The following is a 9,075-nucleotide window of genomic DNA, read 5'->3' as shown; positions in this document are numbered from 1 at the left end:
TTCAACAGCAAAGTTATGGTCTATTCCCACACTGTTTTGACCATCTTAAACTTAATATTTTTTAAAACAGTTCAATATTCAAATAGTTCAGGTTTATACCTTTCTAAAGACTACTCGCATGCGTTCATAAAAGTTTTCTACAATTTATGGTGATATTTACAAAAGTGTCTATAACTTCATAAATGATTTCGGACCAGTTTGTGAAGATGAACATTCTCACACTTGTTTGAGAAGACTAAAAATTATAATAAAATTTATGAACAAAGTAGACTCATTTCCTAAACTCTCAGATTTTACGGATCCAAATTTTGACTTATGATGAGTTTTCTATAATTTCTCTAAAAAGTTGGACTCAAAAGTCAAAAACTAAAATTTGTCTTTATCATACTAAAGGTTCTTATACTTGTGTTAGATGTAAGTTTATATGATATATTCTTTCAAAGAATCTAGACATGTTAACTTATAAGTATTTATATATATGATTATATGAATTCTCTTGACAAATAAACTGGTAACATGATATAAAACAAAATACAAAGCTTGATATTGTACTAAAAATGATTTTATTCGTGAAATAGTCGTAAACTTGTTTTCATTATTTTGATGACTTAAAAACAGGGATATTATGCTATTTTCATAACTTATGTTGCAATTAGATATGCTCACAAAAGACTATTTATAAAAAGTATTATTAATAATTTAACAAAAATGGTATTACAAAACAGACTTCGTGACACGAAGATTCGCGTGTCATAACATGTCTATCATAAAGCTGTTAAAACATGACCAATAAGTTGTATGTCATAAAGCTGTAAAACGCGTGTCATAAAACTTCAGTCATAAATTTACTCTAGTGATGTCATGCTCAATATTCAATAATGGTAGTCAAAGTTTGGGTAAATTTGTTAAGGCTGTTGTGAGACTTTCCTTCACCGTACCTACCTAGTGTACACGGTAAGTCTTGTAGTTATAACCTGAGTCTACCGGAGGGAGAGCGAGGTATTTGTGTATAGATCTATATGGGGTTGACACCCCCACACCTGAATTGTTCACTACAGCTAGATGGGGCTAGTCTAAGGTGACAAATATCTTACCAAAACCGACGTTTGAAGAACGTCATGACAGGCATATCAACCATATCAAACATGGTTATAGAGACTCACATAGGGATTAATGAAATGATTTTGGTTTACGAGAAGCTTATACTTCTTTAGTTTTATTGAAAGAAATCAAACTATAAACTATTCTCTGTATAATATTCACTTCCATCGTGGTCTTAGGTTTTAAGACCACAATTCACCTTTAAGAAAATACTGCATTTTCTAGAAATATACATTATTACTTATAAGGAAAAGATACAATGGAAATCCTTTCAACTCCAATTCATATTAATGAAAATATCGGATTTTCTGGGACACACTCTTTACAAATATAAACAAAAGAAAACATAAGACATGCATGCATATATTCATGATTTTAGAACGAGAGTCCAAACCATTTTCATAGAAAATATCGAATTTTCTAAAGTACTACGAGAATTATTCTAAATAAGTGCAAAACCGTTTTAATACAAAAATGCTTATGAACTCACCAACCTTTTAGTTGACACTTTTCAAAATGACTTGTATTCTCAGGAAACCAGCTGACAGGTAGCCAACCCTTCTTGAGGTTTGGCGTCGTCATTCGTGTTATTCCTACTTTTCAGTTAGTTGTATTCGACTTTTGAACAAATAAGTTTTGTAAACTATGTAATAATTGAAATTACAATGTCTGAATGTTTTTGTTGCTATGTTTCATTATTATTCAATTGTTATGATACTATAGATGAAGTCACTCCATCCACCACTAGACATTTCGCCATTCTAGTTTGGGGGTGTGAAAGGTTGGTATCAGAGCATCGTTTATAGTTAACTAGTAAATCAAATCGTACAAGATATACAACTATAAATAACAATGGGACTAAAACACTTTGGTTAAGAATGTACTTTAAAAGTATAAGTATTTTATAAGAATATATATATATATATATATATATATATATATATATATATATATATATATATATATATACTAGAACAGTGTGATAACGAGAGCATAATAAAAGTAGTATGATGAGTTAAAGACTATGGGTAGGCCTTGGAATATCTAATTAGACCTCGAATAAATATATATCCTGATCAACTATGTTTATCCGGGGTGTAACTAGCATATGTTGGGAAATAGTCGTAGTGAACGATGAGTCTAAACACTTACCAACACCAAGATAACAAGAAACAAACGCAACATTTTAAAAATAATATATGAGTATATTAGGATACCATATGAACCCCACCCTTAAACCTTCTACGTGTTTCTCATACCTTTATTCTTGCACAAACGTTATGGCTGAATTTCATCACGAAGACCCCTACTACCCGACCGTAGTAGCCAATGAATAGACCGAGGAGGAGCCAAAAGGGGTTCATGAAGAGAACCCAAAAGAGGGTCTTGAAGAATACCAAGAGATGGACTATAAGGGGGAGGATTCTGATAAGGAGTCAAACAAAGATGAAGGCACCGTAGAGATCCTTAGCGAGCCTTACTTTATCTGGAGCGGGCAACAGACCCTTTCATCTCTCTCCTCCCAGGTATATAATCATCCAATAGAAGTCCTCTTGGGATAAACATACCTAGTAAGAAAATATTGCCCATGCTAGGGTAAGCTTCGTGACTCACCACAAAGAGGAATCCAGCTACTTGCCTGGCCAAGAGGAGACGACCAACAACCTACAATGGACATGAACCATGCTCCGGGTCCCAGCACCCTCCCAAATCAAGCATCACCTCTGATTGGGCCATAAGTGGCTCACCTAGACTTTTAGGTCTCAACTCTCCATCATGGAGTAATGGAGATCAGAGGCTAAGTCCAACATATGAAAATGCAAATCCGACATCCCCATGAAGAACAAGAACGTCATTTAAAAGCCTACTGAACCAGCACACGGAACAAGAGAACCTTACGATCCGTCTATGCTCCTTAGAGGAGGAAGTGGCCACCATAAGACAACAGCTCATTGCAGCCGAAGCTAGGACAGACCTAGCAGAGAAGAGGCCGGAAGAGGCGAATCATGAAATGAGTGAAATAGCTGAGCACCTTATGCATTATTTCAGCATATGAGCGTCACTACACTACTCAAACTATGTCCTAGGTTTATTATGTCTTTAATCACAACTAGTAGTAGTAAATCATGAGAGATACACCCTCTAAGAACCTACGTAATCTGAATCCATTAATTGTATTGATAATTATATTCTATTTTGATGAATTTAACGTTCGCACAATGCCTATTTCTACCCTTTACCATAAATACATCATAGGAATGTAGGTCGAAATATTGAGAATCATACAACACGTGGAATTTATATGTAAATAGAGATGGATGTATACAACTTGAAACGACCATAGTTACTTACAAACTTGTTTCTCATCATGCAACAGAATCATGTCTTCCCATGAAAATAACCAACACACTGATGAAACACCAATTCTACAGATAGACTCTGCACCTTCCAAGCCACTGTAACAGCTGCTGTGACTGCTGTCATTGCGCAACTCAACTCCAACAACACAAACGAAAATGGAAACAGTGTCGACAATTCCAACCGTAGTAACAACCAAGGAAACCAAAGAGGGACAACTTACCAAGACTCCTTAAACCCCAAACCTATGATCACGAAACAAAAGTTCGGGAACGAGAAAGGGAGCAGGTCGACTCAAGGGAATACCAAAAAGCAACAAGCTACAACAGTCCATAACCCTAATGGCCATACTAGCTCAACACTGAGAAAACCATATTATGGAAATCTCCCACACAGCGGAAAGTGTAACTACCATCATCACGGAGTTTGCAGGGAATTTTATTGTGATAGGTGCAAGAAGAAGGGGCACACCACCGCCTTATGTAGGACCACGACCCAATACATCACTCCAACCCCTGGGATGGAATACGCCTAGTATGCCACAAGTGTGGTGAAACAGGACATTTCAAGAGAGATTGTCCAATGGAGAGGAATAACAGAGGAGCAGGAGAAGTTTAACAACAGGACATGATGAAGCAACAAGGAACGCTACTAGAATTTTTGGTGCGTTTCCAAAAAACAAAAATTAAGCATCAAATTTTCACAAAAAAAAGTTTTTTCCAATTAAAATCATAATCATAAATTATTCCCTAATCCGAATAAATCATATCAATTATAGAAAAACTAAAGATCCTTAAAGATGAGCCATGATGGCTTCGTGTAAACGCAAGGTTGTATATAATTAAAATTTTATAGGCTAAGAGTACGTGATTTCACCTTAATTCCTGCTCCTTGTCTGGTTGTGGATTTATGGTAGGGCCACTTAGTCAACTGTCTTTTCAATCTTAATTATATATGACTAGGTTACACCAAAACATTATAGAGAGACCTAGTAGGAAATATACTACAAGATTTCATCATTATTTATCCAAGTACTCGTACCTACTAGAACACCCTAAATCCGACACAAAATAGTCACAGAGATAGTAACAAAGATGAAATTGGTAGTTTTAATGACATGTGCATAGAACCCACTATCATTCCAAACAATCATCCCCTTCCAAATCTACTTAACATCATGGGTTGGCTTGACACTCACCATATCAATTTCATGTGCTGCAAAGAGACCTTTCGTCTTACCTGACCAATTAGCGAAACTATTTCAACCTATAACTACAAACCTCTGAATCAATCTCTTGCATCCGAACACATGAGTACCTATGCAAGAGGTACCACGCTCTTTCCTAGCCCACAATAGAAATAAGAAACAAGAAGCAAAGGACACCGAGGGCAACGTAGAGATTTATAACCTTTCCAAAGTAGTTCCCAGAAGGTGTTTTAGAAATATCACCTAAATACCACACTACAAGAAAAATAGCCTTTTTACGACGCGCAAACCACAACACTCATTGATTTATGTTACGCAATGGAGAGTGACGTTAAAATAGTGTCATCTCTTCAAAAAATTTATGGATTTAGGTCACGCATTATTGCGTGCTCTTAAATTAGCGTCATACGTGAAAAAAATTAAAAACACGGAGGGCGTTGTATCTTGAATGGGTATCCTCTCTGAGTGTCGCTTTATAATTTTAATGAAAAGCGCGTTTAGTAGATAGGGGAAAATGAAATCCCTAAAATTTTGAACACCCGCCTTCTTTTTTATCCTCCACTTTTGTTTCCTTCTTGCCCTAATTACGATCCTTTCTTCCCCCTCCAATCATACGACTGCCTCCTTGCCTAGTTATCGACACTCCTTCCTTCATTCCTCACTCGCCTTCTTCGCCTGACAATATCTCAAGAAGTACAACTCCGAAAGCGTACAAGTCGGACTTACGTGTCGGAACTCCGGTAGACTGAAATTCAGGCAACATGTAGCCTCGTGTGCCCTAGAATTTCACGAATCTTGAATTTGTCTTACTTGAATCTCATTCCAAGCTGCTATCGGTTTTTCCACTAGGTTCGGCCGTTCCAAATTCACATATTTTCGCGTTGAGTGACTATGATTGGGTTAGAATTATGCTTGAGCCCACGATTGGGTTACAATTATGCTTGAAAGTGTGAAGAACTTACATGCTCCATCTACTTCTATCCTAGAGCCGACGATTTAGGGCCTTATAGCTTCTCATCCCACACAACACCGATGATTTAGGGCCTTACAAGCCCTAGCTCAGATTGAACTAAGGTATGCTTTACTGAGCATGATTTGTCATGATTTTTTGTTCTGCTTACAAGCCCTAGGTCCGATTTCAAGAAATATCTCATTCTATTCAATGAAGCAGGTCTGATTCTTCTCTTTTGGTTGCACTAAGGTATGTCGTGCTTACCATTATTCATCTAGTCTCTTCTTCTTCTTCTTCTTCTTCTTCTTCCCTGATATCATAAGCCATATTAGAACCCTAATTCCAGAAGAATCCAATTGGTTTTCTAATATTTCATACATCTTTTTTGATGTTTTTACTGATTTGTTTCTATGAAAACAACAAATAAAATGGGTCTAGGAAAAACCGTTTAGCTGCTTGCTTGTATATTTGCACAATAGAAAATCGGACATACATGTTGATGATATAAGAAATAAGACAATACAAGTTGCTGGAGAGCAGAAATCTAACATCAAAAGAATGAAGAAAGAGCGTGTGTGTGGCGCTGTAAGTTAAATCCTAAAGTATAAAGTTTTTTTGGGTACAAGGTGATGTCTGTGATGCTTAGCGACATGCAAATTGTGTAGGCTATCCATATAAACAAACAAATTCAGAACCAATAAAAGATTCAGAAAACTTGAATGGTTATTCATGAAAACGCAAAAGTTAAGGCTCCAAAATCGTTATCTATGATGGGGCCCACAATTTTCCATTTTGCTTAGAACTGAGTCAAGTAACCAGTTCCCTTATTCCTACTGGTTCAATTCTTGTAGTATGTCCAACACCAATATTGTCACAGTGACATGCTGAAATAACTTGGTAAACCTCAACTATTACTATTTATTGATTCAACTTTATTGTACATATGCATGCTCCTTCATGTAAATGGTTTATTTCTTTTTGCAGTAATACAAGTCCAGGTTCACAAAAAGTTGTGTATGAAGGAGTCAAACACATGACCTTTTCCATTTGATTTTGATTGGTTGAAGTTTGGTTCGGTAGCAGATTTGTGCTAGGTTATAGGTACATTGCTTTAATTTGATGCTTATGTTGTGTGTGATTTTTTCAATTGCCTTTTAGCTGTCTCTAATTTGCATTTATACTTGCTACGAAATAAAATGATAACTGTTCTCTTATAATTACTTAAGTTCTTAGTCATGTTTGGGACTTTCGATTTTGCAGGTTGTATCTAATTGTAGCTGGGAGAATGCTTAGGTTTTCATTACACATTGACCATGATAATATCTAACAAAAGTGAATTTGTTCATACTAGATTAATGATACATTGAATATGAGTAGTGACTTGAGCATACTTATCTTTTTGCACTGAATCATACTCCTTTTGGAACGTTGCTTCTGAATCTTTTCATAAAAATTGTGAACATTTAATCATGGGGTAAATAATCTTGACTCATTACTTGTTGGTCCTATTGACATGCTCTACAAGTGATGGAAAAAGAGATTGAATGAAAAAATGATTTATGGAATCCCAGGACTTTTGAGTTTTGAGGTTACACTGTTTCAATATTCACTGCACAAAACTTAGATGTTGCAATAGCCACATCTAATGGAATTAAGTGGTATTAGTTTTTACTAATTAGTAATTATTGTCTAATTATTTATTATCTTCTTTATTCAATAAATAAAAATCATTCATCTCAGGTATAAATTTATGGGGCTAGATTTGCTAGAAGACAACACAAACAATGTGTAGGAACCCCGGAGGTATAAATTTTAATTTATTTTAAATGGTTTATGGGTATTTTGGTAATTTGATGAAACATATAGGTTCAGGAAGTTTTGGATGAAATTGGTTCTCCTTCTATACCATTAAGTGTTATTACAAAAGTTGCAAAGATACAGCTTTTGTATATACAGTGGATAAAGTGATTCTTGGAAATATGTGGTTGAGAAAAGCCATTGGAATTCAACCCAAATTCATGTTTGTGGTTGACTCATTTGAGAAAAGGTAATGAGGGTATTTATGTCTTTTGCTTCTTATTGACATAATATAAATACAATATGTTTATATTGTTGCAGGAATGCAACTTCTTTTCAAAGGGCATCCATGTTACCTCATGGTGGAGTTCCTGATTCCGATTCCGATTCCGGCAACAAACAACTCTAGCTTTATATATAAGAGTGAGCATAAACGGGTACCCGACAAAATATGTTGGAAGCGGAATCGGCGGTTCCTAGGATTTTGGAACCGGAATCAGAATCGGTTAAATCGGTTCCTAAGATTTTAGAACTGCTCCCGGAACCGTTTTCGGTTTCGGGTACTCGGTGTCTAATTAAAAAACCAATATAATTACAAAGCTTTTATTATATAGTTTTTTTTTTGTTCTGTTGTAGACCTTCGATGTGTATAACTTATATCACGTTTGGTTTTTTTTCCTGTTAATAGCTATATAAGTGATGAAATGGTAAAAAATAGATGACATAAGCCATAAAAGCTAAACAAATGTTTTCTACAAATTTGTTGTAGAACCAAAATTACATAACTAAATTCTAGAAATACATAGTTAATTCACACAATACATTTTTATCTAATTTATCACGCACAGTGCATTGTTAGTCTAGTATATAAAAATATTGAATTTAGTGTAGTGAGGTATGTTAATATTTAAAAAGAACAGTATGAACATGTAGCTTTGTAAATCTAACAAACATTAAGAATTTTGGAACTTTTCATATATATATATATATATATATATATATATATATATATATATATATATAGAGTCAAGATCAAATAAGAAGGAAATTTTTGGTAGGAAGGTAAGAAGTTTTTTTTCTACATATTTTTTTGACGAACAAAATAAATGAATCACTAGATGATTCATTTCTAAGATGATTCACAAGAAAAAATTCTCAAAAAAACATCTTTATGATTCATTTATACAATGATTTTGTTGTTATTCACTAAAATTATCATAAAAATGAATTTTTTCTTAATTTACTTAAAAATGAATCATAAAGATGTTTTTTTTGAGAATTTTTTCTTGTGAATCATCTTAGAAATGAATCATCTAGTGATTCATTTATTTTGTTCGTCAAAAAAATATGTAGAAAAAAAACTTCTTACCTTCCTACCAAAAAAAATTTCTTACCGGATCTATATCCTATATATATATATATATATATGTAACCCACATTAATAACTCTTGTTCCCTTGTGAGTGTCCTAAGAGTAAGGAGGTGAGATTTCATAAGAGAGGTCTTGGAATGGCGTATACCCTTTTTTATCATCATTTTTTGTTTTATGTCTTATGTAAGAAGTGTGATACATTCACTGTTATTAATATCTCCGTGAAGGCCCGGAGCACATTTTGGTCACTCAAAGGCATTATATGGCTTCAAGCAGTTGTTCGTGGTCA

Source organism: Lactuca saligna, chromosome 2 (assembly GCF_052625555.1).
Source record: "Lactuca saligna cultivar CGN05327 chromosome 2, ASM5262555v1, whole genome shotgun sequence".
NCBI classification, from domain to species: domain Eukaryota; kingdom Viridiplantae; phylum Streptophyta; class Magnoliopsida; order Asterales; family Asteraceae; genus Lactuca; species Lactuca saligna.
Note: the sequence above shows the minus strand (reverse complement) of the source record.